Source organism: Humulus lupulus, chromosome 1, assembly GCF_963169125.1.
Source record: "Humulus lupulus chromosome 1, drHumLupu1.1, whole genome shotgun sequence".
NCBI classification, from domain to species: Eukaryota; Viridiplantae; Streptophyta; class Magnoliopsida; order Rosales; family Cannabaceae; genus Humulus; species Humulus lupulus.
The window spans coordinates 205,983,537-206,001,750 of NC_084793.1; the positions used below are offsets into that span (position 1 = coordinate 205,983,537).

At 32.6% G+C, this 18,214-nt stretch overlaps 1 long non-coding RNA gene across 1 annotated transcript; it reads right to left on the reverse strand.

The window, feature by feature from the left end:
* Positions 1-11,305: 11,305 nt before the first annotated feature.
* LOC133802769 (uncharacterized) lies at positions 11,306-17,883 on the reverse strand. The gene is made up of 2 exons (XR_009877520.1): positions 16,996-17,883; positions 11,306-11,883 (listed from the first exon to the last, which is right to left on the reverse strand). It is a non-coding gene; the product is annotated as an uncharacterized LOC133802769 (long non-coding RNA).
* Between the last annotated feature and the right edge of the window lie 331 nt (positions 17,884-18,214).

Consider the following 18,214-nt stretch of genomic DNA (forward strand, 5'->3'; position numbering starts at 1 on the left):
ATATATGCCAAAATTCATTTCAATTATTTATTTCATAAAATCTTGTTAAAAAATATATGCTTTAAAAGGCACTAATCCCAACATTCTCCCACTTGCCGTAAAGAAAATGAGGCATCTCCCTCAAACCAATATTGCTAACATGATCTTTAAAAGACTTAATAGACAAAGTCTTAGTAAAAGGATCGGCAAGGTTATGTTCGAAATCTATCTTCATAGATGCTACATCTCCTCTGTGAACAATATCCCTGATCAAGTGATATTTCCTTTCAATATGATTTCCCCTCTTGTTACTTCTTGGTTCCTTCGAGTTAGCCATTGTCCCACTGTTGTCACAGTAAAGGACAAGTGGCTTTATTCATATCTGGAACAATTTCGAGATCGGAATAGAACTTTTTTAGCCACACAACCTCCTTAGCTACTTCACAAGCCGCTATGTACTCAACTTCCATGGTAGAATATGCGATATTGGTTTGTTTAATACTACGCCAGACCACAACTCATCCACCAAGATTGAACACTGATCCAAAAGGCGATTTCCGACTATCTTTGTCTTATTGAAAATCAAAATCAGTGTATCCAGTGGGGTTCAGGTCACCACCTGAATATGCAAGCATATATTCTCTAGTTTTCCTAAGATGCTTGATAATATTTTTTACTGCAATCTAATGACTCAATCTAGGATTGGATTGATAACAATTGACTATCCAAACTGCATATAAATGTTAGGTCTTGTACATAGCATGACATACATTAGATTGCCTAATGCAGAGGTGTAAGGATACTATCTCATATCCTCTTCTTCTTGACGTGTTTTATGATACTGCTCTTTAGAAAGGATAATTCCTTGATGGGTTGGCATATTACCATTCTTGGAATTTTGTATACCGAATCTCTCCAATGAATCAAAGAACTCATATGACATAAACAGGAGTTCATAATAACTTCAGGATTAAGATCAATTTGTATATGATCATCTTATTGATATGTTTAATTAATACTTATAAAGTAAACGACATTAATAAGTATTAATACCATATCGGGTCCCGTTAATGGATAACCACTTTATACATAGTACCTCAACTAAGATGTCCTACTACATCAGTAATCTAGATCTATATCACATGTATTCATAATACTAGTGAACCGTACTTACAATATTTAATCAAAAGATTCCACATAACTTTATTTTACTATGAATTGTGTAAATTCTTTCCTTACAATCTTAATCCTGTCGTATCAATACAAAATTGTAGTCATAGTTGCGAATTCGAGAATTTTCTGATATTCATAAAATATTATTCTAATAATTATAATAATAATAATAATAAAAAAATATATGTAAAAATTTATTTCAATTATTTATTTTATAAAAAAATGTTAAAAACATATGTTTTAAAGGGCACTAATCCCAACATTATCATCACTTGTGTCTCTTACTACCATGTTGGTTTCACCGTCCAAACCATAGCATATCAGGTTTCGAGAAACCCTCCCACTACTACGAGGCTCCACAACTGTATAACTTGGAATTGTGGTTTGTTCACCTTTTCACCGACTTGCGTCAGTTGAAAAGGAATAGTTGGAATATCCTCGTTTTCATTGACTTGTGTTGGTGGAGCAAGAATAGTACGAATGGTCAAATCTAGTGGCATTTCCCCAAAGCATTTTTATCCATTTTCTAATTTTTTCTCATTTTTTTATTCTACTTTATTTTTTAATATTAAATAAGATGTTTTAATAACTTATTTTCTAATAATAATATTATTATTAATATATATTTATTTATTAACAATATAAATAATTTGAATTTAAATTTAATTAGATATTTAGTTATGATATCTGTTTCATTAACTAATAAATATAATAATTAACTATATAATCAATATCTTTATATTTAAAAAACGTGTATTGTGCAATATAATCACTAATTAGGCGATCTCATGTATATAATAGTGATTATACAAATTATGTGGTACAATCACTTATTACGATCCATAATTCATATTAATTTAATGTTATATTTTTTATTAAAAAGTTTAATGCATTATTCACCCTAAATGTTTTATGAATATTTTATGAATAAATTATGAAGATTAATGTGCTAAATATTATTCAACCTATCTTAATGTTTTGAATATAATCTAAATATATCTAGCACAATAATGGAATATATACATAATGTATTTAAAATTATAAAGGCATACATATAAAATTAAAGATAATTATACTAAAAATAAATTTTGCATGAATAAGAACAAAATAATCATACAAATTAGTATAATTAATTATATGTACGAAAATACAATAATTCCATATATATATATATACTTAATGGCAGAGAAATTCATGCTCCATAAAACAATAAAATCATTTATTAATCCGGTGAATTAATAAAACAATTGCACAAACTTAATTGTAAAAATTAATTACATTATTAAAATAGCACAATTATTTAATATTTCATGAATAAAAGAAATATACCATACACCAAAATCAAGTAATTGCACATTTTAATTAATTTCCAAATATATAATTTACCAAAATTATATGTTTTAATTAAATTGGCAAAATAAAATTTATTGTCCAAATAAGCATTAAAATGAATAAAATAACAAAATTCCAAAATAAATCAAAAAATTAATTTTCTTCATTTTCTTCATTTTTAAAAAAAAAAAAAAAAAAAAAATCTTAAGATGTCCTAATACTCAAATAGATCGAAAATACATATTTGAATTAAAAATAAATAAATAAATAAAAAATTTCAACTTAAGGCCATGAACGTGTATGTATATGGTCATTGTTTTGTTTTTAAACTAGTTTCTCAAATAACAAATTATTAGAAACACTTACCAAAGATTTCTAATGCAACTAAATTGAGAAACAAATTTGAATTAACAATTCCAATTTTCAACAATATATGAAACTATATACACGAATATATAATATATGTGAATAGATGAAGACATAGGCACATCTATAAATCATAAAAAAATATATATGTGTATATATGCATACAAAAATAACAAGGCAGAAATTAACCTGGTGACTGATACCAAATGTTAGAATTAATATGAAAGTAGACATATGAACAATTCTATATACATGTAGGCGGAATTAATATATGAATGAACATATGCAAAAAAGAATCGAATATTGTATACCTCCAGCCATTGCTATTGATAACCTCGATCTAGCTTTAGATCTACAAAAGAAAAGAACAGAAATTAGAACGAGTACACGGGCTTCCAAGCTCTCACTAACTCTTTTAGATGGAGTTACTGAAAGTCAGAATGAGTAGCGAGCTTGGGGACCGGTACTCTATATTTATAGAGTGAGACCTACCATCAGAGTCTCTGCCACAGATTGAGATATTTCCTCAATCAGTTGGGATATGAAAAATCGGGTAACAACAAATCAGGTAACAAACAATGTTGACCATTAATTAGAATATTTTGTCAATAAATTAAATATTGACTTTAATATATTAAATCAATTAGTTGATTTTATATACCAAATAAATAATATTCTAACACTATAGTGAATTGCAACGATAAAAGCCAACAGCCTTCTCTCGTAAAATTTGGAAAGCCTTTTGCAGCAAAAATTGTTGCCCAAATAACTTGGGGTTTAAAAACTTCATTGACAGGATGTTGTCTAGGCATTAGTCGTGAATTTTCTTTTTACTGCAGCGATAGAAGCGTACAATAAAACAACCCTAGCTTTTTCTTCTTCCTCACTTCACTCTCTCTCTCTCTCTATATAATTACGACCAACGCCTACCTTGTCGCCCCTCCACCTACCCAGTGTCCCACTGCCCTGTCGCCTACCTTAGGTCTCTATCTCTCTTGTTTGTTTTTCTTTATTTTTTTTCTAATTTCTTTTTGTCTCTATGGTTCTAACTAGTGCCTACCCCGCCATTCCCGCATAACCCATGTCTCTCTCTCTCTCACTCTTTCCTACTGCTGCACTACTTCTCTAGTAATCGTCACTAAGTAAGCATATAAATTTATTTATTAAATTTTATGGATTGATAAAAATGAAACTTTTGTGTTTTATTTATTTATTTTATGAAACAAATTATAATTTTTTTTTTATGAATTTGCATTTTGTTGACATAGAAATTCGTTAACTGTATATGAGAGAATTAGGCAATGAAAAATAATAAAATGATGAACAAAATGAGACTTTTGAGTTTTTAGGTGCTTCAATAGTTAAATCTATCTAGTCTTTAAGTCACTATTATTAAGTATTTTCGGTCACAAATATGATAGTATTTTCCTAAAATTTCAGTACAATGATTTGTGCATAGAAAAAATAAATAATACTAATCCATCTTATTTATTAATAAAAATATTTTTCTGGCCCAAATGGACTTTTCTAACCGGAAGGGAGAAGGACTATGTGCGAAGACATGGGTCCAAAATGAAGGGATCCTCCAAACCGTTGTGACAAGAGCCCTTAGTTTTTTACTTTTATGATTTTAATAAAAAATATTATTTATTACTTAAACTCAATTGTCGTGACATTTGTCATCGCAGAAAAGGCATAAAATAATAAATAATTATTATATAAAAAAATTGAATCAATTGCTGCGACACGATTTAGAGCTCATATACAATGTGGTGACTTGATTTTCGTCAACAATTAAAAGATTAAAGTGTGAATTCAAGAGATAAAGAGAAGTAAATGACAAGATGTTCATAGTGGTTCGGCTCAAATCAATAAACCTACGTCCTCCATAATCACTTTTATTGATGTATGAGCTTGAGAGACCATAGAATTCGATGAACTGGCATTGCTGGTTATTTCTATAGTCCTTTTTTTCTTTGATTACATAAGGACTCTTTTTGTACATAGAATTGAGTTTCTAGGTTTCAAGACACTAAGAGGCACCTCTCCTATTTGGATCCATTTTCCTCTAATTTATAGTGAGGAGTTTAGGGTTACATTTGACTTATGGGCCTAAGCTATTGGTATTTGCTTGAAAATATTACATACAAGTTTATGAGTAAATTAATTTGGTCACACCTTGTATAAGTGTCGGCTCCATCTTCGCTGCCCATCTTGTTAGCGTGTGGTAGCCTACTATGAGTGAGTTTGTTTATTATGTGTGAATTTGTTTTAATAAAATAAAATAGTATAAATATGACATCTATTTTAGTTTATTAATATTTAACAACACTTTAATCATATAATTTACCAAACACTCACTACTTTTTTACCACACCACAACTGCTTTTCCTCACAATATAGTTGTACTAAATTATCCCTTAGTATCTTATTGATTAATTAATAAATGAAAAAAAAAAATCTAAACACATTTTTAAACTAAAATTAATTTTAATGAATTAAATTGAGGAATTTTTTATAATAAAAAATATTTTATCAAAATTAGTAGAAAATACAATTTTAAACTAAATTATATATATATATTATATTACGACTATTTTTTATAGTATAGTTTAATTCTAGAAAGAATTTTAATTAATTAGATTATGGTGAGTTAAATTATGAAAATAGAGTCATCTTTCTCTTTTTGTGCACAAATTTAGTTTTGTTTTAAGAAATCATAGTTTGAGTTAGATAATTTTAATTAGTTTTGAATAAATATTAATTTTAATATTTTATGTTAGTTTTAATTAATTTTTATAATTTTTGGATTTATTTTATTTAACCAATTAATTATTTAATCTACCTCAACTATGTGTAGAATTTAATAAAACTAAATTGATTTAAAATGCTAATTTTTGGTGCAAGATTTTTCATATTGCTACAACAAATGCTGCAACATTTCGAGTATAGTAGCTATTGAGGGACCAATGTGGGAAACAAGGCTAGCTAGTCATTTAATGAGTTTTTTATGACTTATTTTGTGATTTATGATAAAAGAAAGCCACACTAGGATCTAAATAAAAGTAGTCCCAAAAGAAGAGAGGATGTGATATGTGGAAAAAAATAGCAAAGTAGGGTTTCCCTAATTGGAATCCTAACTTTAAAAAGAAAACCCAACCACCATTTTATACTCTCTACCCATTTTTTTTTTCAGCAACCATTAGAGAAAGACCTAAGAGATGGAGAAAAAGAAAAGAAAGAAGAAAAAGAAGGAAATATCAAGGAAAAGGAAGGAGCACAAGGAGGAAGGACAATAAGAGAAGAAGACTACTTGGGCACCGATTTAACTTGTTTTTCTTTACTCTTTTCTCTTACCATTTAACTTTTTCTTTGTATATTATAAATTGTAGTTATGAGCTAAAACTTTTGTAGCTAGGATGATTGATGAACCCTAACATGTGACTTTTAATGCTTTGTTAATGATGTTTACAGTAAATTGAGATTTTATTCATTCAAGTGGGTTTGTTGTTTATTACATGCTATTGATTGATCACCGATTGTGAGTAATTGTGTTAATTTAAATTCTTAAAAGGTTAGAATTAATAGACATAAAACTTGAATGGTGCAAGATTAATTTTTTTGATTTTAATTTTGTAGTAATATAGACATATATTGTTACCTTGCATAATCTTTGTGGAATTAGTGATTGAATAATTATTCTTGAAATTAAATTGGCATAAACATATGTTTAATTTAATTAAAGGATTAAAATCATAGTAACTTCAACAGAAGCCTATGAACTAAATTAGAATTATAATTTAATATTACCCCGTTTGCCATGCCATTCCTGCAACATTGACATCAAATTTTCATATTAGGAGGAATTAATTGTTCTTGCTTTTCATCACTCTCTTGTTCTTTTTTCTCTTTGGTCTATTTAATTTCTTGCTTAGTTCTTAGGATCAACCAAATTATTTTCACTTGTTTTGTTCTAAGTTGTTTAGTATTATTTTTTGCACAATTATTTACTAATTCAATCTCTATGGAGACGATACTCATTCTTATCACTTTATTACTTGTTGATTGTGTACACTTGCGCATCTTTATTATAATTTTGCCACAACATACCATAATAAATAATTAATTCAATTTTTATATTTCACTACTACAAAAAAAGCTTTTCTCTACAGTTTTTATCCTTAATACACTGTGGTTTTGGGAAGTACCAAGAACCGCAGTGTTTTAGACCGCAGAGAAAAATTGTTTTATCACAAATATTGGATCAGTTATATAAAACACATGTTTTGCTTGGGCAGCCATGATAAAAGGTTCGTTCTTGCTTCCCTTCTTACTTAAATCTACCAGAGTGAATCCAAGTTCGTTATTTTAACTCCAGTATTGTTGTCTACCCAAGAACATTTAAGAAGAGGAATATGAAATAATGAATAATCTAGCTCCCATATTTCTTCAACAATCTCGTAGTATGTCATTGTGCCTGAAATTGAGTTATTATCTTTTGTACTGGCGAAATGTATAACTTCTGCAACTATACTTACTCCACTATTTTGAACCAGTCGATCATCATCTCTTTACTTGGTATGAAATTGTTTCCCCCCGAAAATGTAAGCTTGGTGTTTTATTACATCAATGCTTGCTCCAAGAGATATGCGCTTCAACTTAGTCGACACTCCATGATTTTTATTCTTCTGCCACCGAAAAAACATTTTATTGTACTCATCTATAACCTATTTTTGTTTATTTTTAACCTTGTTTGGATTTATCGACTGTAATAACTCCACATGATCACTAAAACATAAAAAAGAGTACAAACAAGTTTAAACAACAAAAAGAAAATCACTAGTCTAATATATATGATTAAAATATATTATCTACTTACATTATATATGATTGAATCTCAGGATTATTCTGCATCACAACTAATTGAGCTAGATATAATTATGCCCTAGATACAATGATCATTGTTCCGTTCCCTTGTAGTCCTTTATCAAATCCATCTGAGTTATTCCGGGGTTTGCTGATTCCGATTGCCTCAACCCCAGTCATGTATTCTGAGCAAAATTCTACTGCCTCTTCCGATATATAAATTTCAACCATACTAGCTTCAGGACGATAATGATTACGCACGTAACTTTTTAACACCTTCATACTCCTTTTAAATGGATACATCCATCTCGCCCAAACTGGTCCACACAACTTGGCTTCCCTTACTAGATGAACCATTAAATGCATCATAATGTCAAAGAAGCATAGCAAATTTTTTTTTCTCATGTTTGTATAGAGTTTTCACTATCTTACAATGAAATGCATCCAATTTTTTCATTTCTAATTCTTTTCCGCATAAATGATTTAAGAATATGCAAACATTCGTCAAACAATCTCGAACTTTTTTTGGTAAGACTGACCGAATAGCAATCAGAAGTAATTGTTGCATTAACATATGGAAATCATGTGCTTTCATACCCATCAACTTCAAATCCCCCATGGATAATAAGTTTCGAATGTTGGATGAATAGCCATTAGACACTTTCATCTTTGCAAATGATTTACATACAACTATTTTCTCTTCTTTGGACAACATGAAACAAGAAGGAGGTAAATATGTGTGTTTACCTTTCTCTTCAGGTGCTAAATCAGTTCGTATACCCATTTCAACAAGATCTAAATGACTAGTTAAACCATCCTTAATTTTACTGGGAATATCAAGTAATGTACCTATAATACTTTCACACACAATTTTTTTTCTATATGCATGACATCCAAACAATGTCGAACAAGTAAATCTTTTTTTTTTTGATGAAAAGGGAAAAATTATATTGAACCACAACAACTAATACAAACCGAAGCTCACAAAAAGCTCTAAAAAACAAAACAGATTACAATTGGCACATAAAATCAAACATAGCCTTCTTTTTTTTCACAAGTTTCTTCCTAGCAAGGCTTAACATTCTAGCCTTCAAATGATCAAATGATCAACTCTAGGAACAGAAAAAGAAAAACAATTAAAGATACAAGAGTTACAATTCAGCCAAATAAAGTACATTGACGCAGCAAGAGCAGCTGCAGCAATTCTTTGCACTAGCCCTTTAGGTCTCCCAGCCATCCACGAGAGCCAATCACTGAACTTGGAAGGACAAATGGCTGCTCCCTCCCAGCCAATCTTCAACCCTGTGCAGAATTTGTTGAGAATAAACACAATCAAAGAATAGATGGGCATGAGTCTCCAAATCTAACTCACAAACAGGGCACAAGTTAGAGTCAATTCGTACATGGCAATGCACAAGCTTGTCTTGAGTAAGCAAATGACATTGGACTGATTGCCACAATATAAATCTGTGTTTCGGAATAGAAAGATTACACCAAACAATGTTAGCAAAGTTAATCTTTTCCTGCTCCAGCAAAAGCTTATACAATAAGCTCAGATTGAGCTTCCTGTTGGTGACTAAAGCCTCTAAATCATCAATAGATAAAAAATATTTCAGTTTAACCAACTTCCTCCAATACCAGCTCACATCAACCTTAAGATTGTACTCCCAAAAATTTTGACCTTGGAGGTAAAGATCATCAATCCATTTAACCCAAAGCAGATCTTGCTGGGAAGAAAGTGCCCAAACATACTTAGCTAACAATACTTTATTCCATTTAGAACCTTCCTTAAACCCAATACCTCCAAAGCTTTTCGGTAAGCAAACTTTGTCCCAAGCTGTAAAGTGCATTTTGCTTCCATTGCCTTTCGATCCCCATAAGAAGTTCCTACACAGCCAGTCAATCTCACGAGTAACACTTTGGGGGAGAAGGAAAATGCTCGTCTAATAAGACCGGATGCCTAACAGAACAAAGTTAATGAGCTGAGCTCGACCAGCAAAAGAAAGGTGACGACTAGACCACGTATGAAGTCGAAGTTTAATATTTTTAATTATTAGCCCACAGTCACCAGCCTTCCATTTAGTAGGACGGAGAGGGACACCGAGATACCTTAAAGGAAACGAACCCTCCTCAATGTTAAGACTGTCCAAAATTCTCTTCTTATCCTCAGCTTTCACACCACCAAAATAGATATGAGATTTTGTCATATTAGCTGACAGACTAGACACTTGACTAAACGTTGTGAAACCATCTTGGAGAATTTGGACCGACCAAAAAGACCATTTGGAAAAGATCACAAGGTCATCCACAAAACAAAGACTAACTAGTTTCAGCTGTTTACAATGGGGATGAAATCTGAAATCCTTGTTGTGAGATGCTTGAATAAGAAGTCTAGTGAGGTATTCCATGACTAGCACAAACAATAAGGGAGAGATAGGATCCCCTTATCATAGCCCTTTCCTCCCAATAAACTTCCCTTGCAACCTACCATTAATCATAAGAGAGTATGAAGTGCCCTTCAAACAAACCATAATCCAATGTATAAATCGGCTAGGAAAATAGTAAGCTTTCAGAATATCCTCCAAGAAAATCCAATCAATTGTGTCATAAGCCTTGCAAAGATCAATCTTCATCACACACCGAGGGGAAATATTTTTCCTATTGTAGCCTTTAATTAGATCCTGGAAAATGAGAATGTTGTGAGCCAAAGAACTATTTTTGACAAAAGCTCATTGATTCTAATTTATTAACAGCAGAAGCACCCTAGCCAATCTCATATAAAGCATTTTTGAAATACACTTGTAAAGCGTATTACAACAAGCAATCGGTCTAAAATCCATAGGTCTAGAAGGAGTCTCTACTTTAGGTATAAGAGAGAGGGAAGTATTATTTATTTCAGCAGGAAGCTCTTGTTGTGAAAATTGATTTGATTAAAATGTGCAAGTGTACACAGTCACAAAACAAGTAATAAAGTAGTGAGTATTCAAGATCGTCTCCACAGGGATTGCAAATTAAAACTAAATGCATAAATTAATTACTAAACAATTACACTAGTAAACAAATTGAATTTCTTTGATTTTCCAAATTAACCCAATAAAAAGAAAGTAAAATTACTTAAAGTAAACTAAACAAGAACCTTGAGAGAAATATATGAATTTTAAAATGGACTTGAATCATTGAATCCCCCTATATTATTTTTCCTGAACACATTGCGAACGTATTGCTGCAGCAATTTTCTAGCAAAACTCCCAAGATAACAAAAAGTTCATTTAACACGCATAAAACTTTCCCAAATCTTATGACCTTAATTCTTCTACCTAATTAAACATATTCCTATGCAAAATCAGATTTAAGAACGCAATCACAGTTCAATTCTCATATGTTACACAAGGTAATTAACATATCCCTATATTAATTACTAACATAACCTAACCTAGATTATGACTTGTGTCATCCAAGTTTTTCCTATTACATTCAACCTTTCCAACATTAAATATAATTAAAATAACTTGCCATTGTTGGCCAAACAACAACAAGGAATTAATTTAAGCACACTTGAATGATCAAGGGAGATTTTACTAGAATAAAGTGCAAGAAATGGATAGATTATAACATAGGATTCATCAACAATTCAAGCCACCAAGAAATTAGTTCATGGATGATTTCATAAACATTAATTCACAATCAAAATAGCCCATAATATTCAGTTTAGAATCCAACTCAGAAATTAATACAATAGAGTTTAGAAAGAAGAGAAAAACAAATCCAAAATGATGCTTGAGCTTCTTTGGTTAGACTCCTTCTTCCTTAAATCTCTTTCTATTTCTTCCTGGCGTTTTTCTCTATTTTCTCTCTGGTTTTCTGCAGTAAACTTGTGGCTCAAGTCTAATAAAAAATGGAGGCTGCTCTTTCCTTAATTAGCTAGGGTACAACCCCCCTCTTTTCCTTCTTCTTATTTCCCAATTTTACCCCTCCTTTTTTCTCTCTCACGTGACCCACTCACTTAAAAGTTGCTGATATAATATCTGTACCCACTTTTGTGCCACGTCAGCCTCCTTTTACAGCTGGATAAGTGATGCCACATGCACTTCTCTTTGAGCTGATATTTCCTCCTATTTTTTTTCTTCTGAAAATGTTGCAGCAAAATGCTCCTGTCTTCAGCAAACCCTATATTTCATCACAAGCAACACATAATAAAAAACTATTTGCTTTTCTTGATTTCTTTAGAGAGTACCATGCAAAAAACTCTCTAAATGCGATTAAATGCTCAACACTTCACAAAGACTAAAGGATATGATAAAACTATGAAAAGAGAATAAAGAAATGAAATGACACCATTACAAAAGTATCACTCAACTTATTCTTTTTGTTTATAATAAGCTTAAAAGTATGGCATATAACTCTTTATTCAAGAGTTATCAACTCTCATTGATAAAAAAGCCCCAATATTGCATCAGCAAATTCATCCCCTAAATCTTTCCACATAACTTTGAAGAAGCCCGAACCAAATCCATTAGGACCAAGGCTTTTAATAGAGTTAATACTGAATAAAGAGAACTTCACATCATTCTTGGTAAATGGTTTTAGCAAACTCAGTTGTTGATCCAGGCTCAAAGTTCCACCATGAATAAAACATGCTTTCTGAACTGGTTAATGAAATGAGCAACAACATCCTCAAACTTATCATTTAGCTGACCTTGATCATCCATAAAAGAGGTGATCCGATTAGCAACTTTCCTCTGCTTAAGACAGGCGTGAAAGTAGGCAGTATTTTCATCTCCAAATCGAAGCTAGGTGATCTTGCTTCTTTGCCTAAGAAAACTTTCATAAATTCTGGATTGACAAGTAAAATCCATACAAGCAAACCTTTTAGCATTTTGGAGCTCAGTTGAATGAGGGTTCTGTTGAAGATTAAACTAAGCTTGTTGATAATGATCTTTAGCTACTTAATAATTGTGAGTGACATCACCAACCGCCCTTTTATTGAACTTATGAACAACATGTTTGAGCCTATCCAATTTCCTCAGAATTCGCACTAAACCATGAGCTTGTAAAGGCTTGGACTAGCTATTCATCACTGTATCTCTGAAATCAGCATGCTCAGCCCACATGTTATAGAATCTAAAAGGTTTAATCCCTGAAACAAAAGCATGCAAGGATTTAATGATGCAGTAGCAATGATCAGATAATACATCCCAATTAGTCAAGACTTCAGAATGAGGAAAAATATCCACCCACGCTTCATTTTTGAACACCCTGTTCAATTTGGAGAAGATTCTGGCCCCAGCCTCTTGCTTATTCGACCAAGTGTAATGGGAGCCAACTGTGCGCAACTCATCCACCATACCAAGAGCCCTCCACTGTTGAGCATCTTCCATTTCCAAATCAGTAATCGTACGCCCACCAATTCAATCATCATAATCAAAAACTGCATTAAAGTCACCAGCCAGGAGCCACGACTGCACAGGGAAAGTCAGCAAAGCCAAAGCTTGCCATAAATCTTGTCTTTCCTCTATCGTATTCCTCCCATAAACAAATGACAAACAAAATTCCTGGACTGTGCCCAAAGTTTTCACTCGACAGTGAACAAATTGCACACTTTCCTGAAGAACAACAACATACACTAAACCAGACTGCCAAACCAGTAAAATTCCACCTTCAATAGCCTGACCATTATAACAATCCCAGCCTACAAATACATTCTTAATCATCTCCTCAACCTTATTACCCCTAAGTTTGGTTTCAAGAAAAGCTCCTAAACCAAATTTATTTAAACGACAAAAATCAAGAAGGGATCTCTGTTTATTCCTTTTATTCAGGTCCCTAACATTCTAGCTAAGTATGTTGCAACCCTCCATTGAAAATATTTGTAGAAGACAGTCCCATATTTGTAACCTCCACTAGCCGATCTTGTAAATAACTATATGTATTCATCATCATAGTCTGAGTATCTGGAGCAGTTTGTTTAACTCCCCCGAGATGTTTAGGTGTAATCAAATTCGAATCATGCCTTGTCTTATTACTACAGACCTCCTTTGGAACGGTTTTCTGTGTGTCAACTATGACTGTAACACAAGCATTTTCCTTTGGACATGAGTCAGTAGGTGGCTCAGTAAAGGTCAGAACTACCAAGTCTTCGGAGTTTACTGGCCCTTTCATCACCTCATTTTTGCTCCAAACAACTCCCTGGTCTCTTTTACAATTAGTAGCAATATGGCCCAAAAATTTACAGAATGAACATTTAGTAGGCATCCATTCATATTCAAGAATCTATTCCACCGATTGACCTCTCTCATTAAGGAAACTAATAGTTTTAGGCACATTATTTGAAATCTCCACATCCATTAAAACCGTTGCAAACTTCACCATTGACCTATCCTTAGTAACCTTAATAACCAACATAGGTTTGCCAATGGTACTAACAAGAGCACTCAAACACTTAACTCCCCAGTATTGCAACCCAAGACCAGGTAGTCTAACCCAAATAGGAACAGATTTCACTAACCTCATAGTGTCTAAATCAGTCGACCACAGTCTCAGTATAACTGGCTTCTTATCAAAACGCACTACCCCAACTTCCAGAACCATATATCGCGTGGCTTCATCCCGAAATTTCACAATAGTATAGCCTGCATTCATTCGAGCTATCCTTTCAATACCCAGTTTTCCCCATAATCTTTTAATAAAGCCTTCAAACACTGTCAATGGGGGATTGGCTCCAAGGACGATACAAACCATTACTGAATTCCAGAAGGAAGCTTACACTTCTATCTCCTCCACATCCACCTAAGCAATCAATTTCCCATCTCGAAGCATTGGTTCTGCATAAGTCAGACGAGCTCCACCCTGGTGAGCCATCGACTCTCGAAATTGGGAACATTTGTCCTTGGCTAAATTCTGAAAATCCTGCTCATCAGCATCCTCCTCACACCATTTCGAACCAGAGTACATATTACCAGTATTCACAACAGGAGCTTCAGATGTGTGGCTTTCCCCAATCTCAGGAAATTCAGCAACTGAATCGATGAAAACCTCCTCCATAGCAATTGGAATCGCATCCGCAGCATCTCCCAGACCCTTCTCACTGATGATCTTGGCTGGAGGGTTCTCATCCACAGGAGATCGATTGCCAGGCTTCAGAATCTCTTTCTTGCGTCTCACCATGGAAAGAGAAAGAGAGAAAATCGCACGCCTATTTTATCCGAACAAGTAAATCTTTCCAGTAAAGGAGACGAAAAAAAATTGATTTCCTTTGGAAACATCCATTTAATTTCTTATTTTTCTATACTTGAAATCAATTTTCTCTACATCTTGAAGAATTTGTTTCCCCGAAAGTAGCAAAGGAGCAACATCTTGTTCTTTATCACCATCAAATGCTTTTTTTTTCCTATAACAATGATTTAGGGGCAAGTATCGTCTATGACCCATATAACACATTTTGTGCCCATTCGACAGACGAAGAGCACTTGTGTTAGTGCAACATATTGGACATCCCTGGTAACCATTTGTGCTTAACCTTGATAGATTACCATAAGACAGGAAATTATTAATAGTCCACAACAAACAACTTTAAGTTAAAGACTTCTTTCTTGAAATCGTCATATGCCTCAACACCATTTTCATACAAATCTTTCAAATCATCAATTAATGGTGCCAAAAAAACATCTATATCGTGCCCCGGTTGTTTTGGGCCTGAAATCATTAACGTGAGCATCAAAAACTTTCTTCTCATCACTAACCACAGAGGAAGATTGTACATAACAAGGAAGACAGGACACGAACTATGCCTAGTACTTAGAGATTTATGTGGATTTACACCATCGACAGCTAGACCTAGACGAAGATGTATTGCTTCAGTTTTAAATTCTGGATTTAAGTTATTATCTTTTTTCCAAGCCTGGGAATCTGCAGGATGTCAGAGTTTACCATCTTTCACTCGCCTTGTCTCATGCCATATTAAGTTTTCAAAGTGTTATGCACTTCGATATAACCGCTTAAGCCGTGAAATCAAAGGCAAGTACCACATCACTTTCTGAGGAATAAGTTTCCTAATCTCTTTACTCTTGTTAGGTTTGTAGCGGGTAAATCACATTTTGGGCAAGTGTCCATGTTTGCATACTCTTTACGATATAACACACAATTGTTCGGACATGCATGGATCTTCTCATACTTCAACCCTATGCAATTTAAAGTTTTCTTCACTTTATAAGTAGACTCATGGAAGCAATTATCTGACGGAAAAATCTCCTTAAAAGTAGCTAAAAATTGACAAAAACATTTATGGCTAACTCCATTATTTGCTTTTATGTTGTAAAATTTTACAATCGTTGGTAATCTTTGTTTCAGATAATGATTGAATAATGGTTTATCTGCATCTCTAACCAATATATCGAATTTTGAAGGATCATCAACAAACTCTTCTTGTGCTTCATCAAGCAATTCCATAGGATGATCGTCAAAATCAATATAACAACCTCTCGACTCCCGAATGGATATGGATTATTATTTTTCAATGATTCCCCATGCCAATACTATGTACGATAACTTGTATCAAATCCCCGACAAAATACATGATTCTTTATCATGATAATATGTCCTTTTGATCCATTACCACAATCATACATGGATAATGAATTCTTTCCAGATCACTAAAATTTGCTTGGAAAAATTCTAAAAATTGGTTAAATCCGTCTTGAAATTGTTGTGTTTCTCTATTATCAAGAATCCATGATTTATCTATAATGATAATATCTGCCTAATTCCTAAGTCAATAATGAAAAGAAAATTAATATTCTAATTGAACAAATTATGTTCAATTAATAAATTCTAAAATGAAATGGGCAAAGTTTCCTCTATTTCTATAACATATCCAAAATTCATATGTATTATCAATTTCAACATAAACAAACATAATTATTACGTATATTAACCTATAAAATATGTTCAATTAATATATTAATCTTAAAAAAAATAGGGCAGAGTTTCCCCCGATTTTATAACATATCCCAATTATTACTACCTATAGAATTCAAATCGAACAAAAGATACAACAAACAACATGCATATTCTCAACCATAAGCCACCACAACACATAGAATTCATAGAACATACTTCACTAAGAAGCACATGTTCTCAATCTTTTGTTATCTCTGCATCACACAATTTTATCTCAGAACTTACTTCACTACAGATGAATATATAATATATTCAAACACCTCTAGCAATAGTTTGTAAATATAAAAAATAACAATAAAAAACTAAGTGGTAATTATTACTTACCTTCAAAATTAATCTTCAACAATTTCGACACACCTCAAATTCAAATAAATATTTCCTACAATAAAAGTTTAAACATTAGTTAGTAAATATATGGTAATTGAATTGATCCTAAAATAATATAATTAAAAAAAATAAACTTGAAAAAAAAAAATCATTATATAGGGTTAGGGTTTAGAACATAATGAATTTTCTAAATTTTATTCCCCAAAGATTATCCTTGAAGGAGAAAGACACGAGGAGAAGGTCCTTGGACAAGATAGCGACAAGGAGAAGTTTCATGGAGTAAATAGGCATGAGGAGAAAGTCCTTGCAGAAGATAGTAACTAAGAGATGAAACTTGGAGGAGATAGCCTAGACTAGAATAGATGGTTTTTGGAGAAAAAGCTAGGAGAAGGACCTTGGAAGATATAGCCACGAGGAAATTAAAGGCTCTTTGAGGAGATAGCCGTGAGGAGAAGGTTCTTGTAATAGATGATGGCGAAGAGAAGGTGCTCCATGATAGGAGAACCACATGAAGAAATGGTGCTCATTGAGAGGAGAACCACGAGTGGAGTCGGTGCTCTTTGAGAGAACCATGCAAAAGAGAGAGTGCTCCCCAAAAAGGAAACCCACATGTTGAGAAGGTGATCCTTGAGAGGAGAACCATGCGAGAAGAAGGTGGTCTTTAAGAGGAGGACCAATTAAGCGGCCGGGGAGAATATGGTCCTTGAAAGAAGAACCATCAGAGGAGAAGGTGCTCAAGAGATGCACACTCGGAAGACACGAATCCTTAGTGTCGAGGATGTACTATCCCATTCTCCCAAGATAGGCTTAGAACGACTTTTAGACTTCAAATATTGTCATGCAAATTGTACTTTACTAAAAACAAAGATTCATCCATAAAGGTAAAATGAGAGGTTTGGGTATCCAGTTTTATTCAAAAATAATTTTAAAACTTATTATATGCAATTTTTGCAACTAAAATAGAACTAAAAAATATTTAAAAATATATTCTTTGGCAAACCGTGATCGATTAAGTCCAAGAGTTTGAGTGAGAGTGTTTAGCTAGCACTCCTCTTTTTAGCGCATTTTTTGAAACACTTTTACCCACAATTAATGTTTTTCAATGTCGTGGATAAAAGAGTTGTGAGTAATCCTCTCCTTTTTTGTAGTGAATTAAAATGATCAAGTATACATATATAATTAATGCACATAATATTATTAAATATATGGCGAAAAA